Here is a 1,539-nt window from a genome sequence, read left to right as displayed (position 1 = left end):
TGATGTCACCACTGAGATAACCTGTGAGTTGAAAAGTTTTCTTTGAAATGGGCAGTGGTGTGAACAAGCGTTTGCCCCCCTCCAGATTTCCTACTTTTTGTATGTTTGTCACACTTAAATGTTTCAGATCATAAATCAAGTTTAGTGTAATATTAGAAACAGATAACACAAGTAAACGGAAAATAACGATTCTAATCGAAAGGTTTTATAGTTAAAGGAGGAAAAATCCACACCTACCTGGGTGGAAAAAGCCCCCACCTTGTTAAATAATATTATTAACTGTGATCAACCACATTTTTTTATTACAAAGCTGAGTTTAGTTTCACTCCCATATATACTGCCTTGATATTACTACCAGACCTGCTGAAGGTCGGTCTGTCAGGCCTCAGTTGCCTCAGTAAAGGTCAGTGTTCATGTCTCCACCCTTAGAGAGAGACTAGTCAGAAATGTCCTGCATGGCAGAGACAACAACAACAAAAAGAGGAAAATTAATGCTCGTCTCAGTTTTGCCAGAAAAAAGTTTAATGATCCCCAAGACTTTTAGGAAAATACTTTGAGAAAATAGTTGAACTAATTGGAAGGTGTGTGTCCTATTACATTTGGCTTAAAAGTAACACAGCATTTCAGAAATGGAACACCAACAGTAAACTACGGTGGTGTTAGTGGGATGGTCCAGGTCTGTTTTGCTGCCCCAGGACCTGAAAGACTTGCTTTGGTAAATGGAGCCACGAATTCTGGTGTTTATAAAACATCATGAAGGAGAAGTCCAGCCATGCGTTCATGACCTCAAGTTGGAGCACACTTGGGTTCTGCAGCAGGACAACGATCCAAATCACACCAGTAATCTCTGGCTGTCTGGCTCAGCATGTTTTTCCTTCCTACTGTTGCTCATAGGGGGTCATATGGTTGTTGGGGTTTTCTCTGTTTACTTTGTATTATTGTAGAGTCTTCACCTTACAATATAAAGCACCTTGAGGCAAATGTTATTGTGATTTGGTGCTGTATAAATAAAATAAAATTGAACTGAAGTCCACCTCTGAATGGGTTAAGAAAAGCAAAATGAAGAGTTTGGAATGACTGAATCTGGTTGTTGCTGCCAAGGACGCCCTAACCAGGTATTAGGTGGCGATCGCTTTTTCACACAAGGTTTGGATTTTTTTTATACTTAATGATAAAGATTTAGAAACTGCATTTGTGTTTACTTTTGTTATCTATGTTTAACATTTAAATTTGTTTGATGATCTGAAACATTTAAGTCAAAAATACAAGACATAGGAAATCTTGAAGGGGGAAGACACTTTTTACACTACTGTACATTCACTCGTCACTATCAAGCAACTCAATATTAAATTATTTCTGTTGATTTTATGTTTGTTTGTATCTCAAGTGTTAAGTTTTCTCTGCTGAGCTGATGTTTCTGTTTGTATCTTAACTGTTAATAAACAGTTTCCAATAAGGTTGTTGTTAAAGGACGACCCAGCTGGCCTCAGATATTCAGCGGTGAGACGATCAGTCTGACATGTGAGGTGCAGGAAGGAG

Source organism: Pundamilia nyererei, unplaced genomic scaffold, assembly GCF_000239375.1.
Source record: "Pundamilia nyererei isolate P.nyererei 1_Seehausen unplaced genomic scaffold, PunNye1.0 scaffold02447, whole genome shotgun sequence".
Classification (NCBI taxonomy): Eukaryota; Metazoa; Chordata; class Actinopteri; order Cichliformes; family Cichlidae; genus Pundamilia; species Pundamilia nyererei.
The sequence above is the reverse complement of the archived record's forward strand: the minus strand, read 5'-3'. Positions refer to the sequence as shown.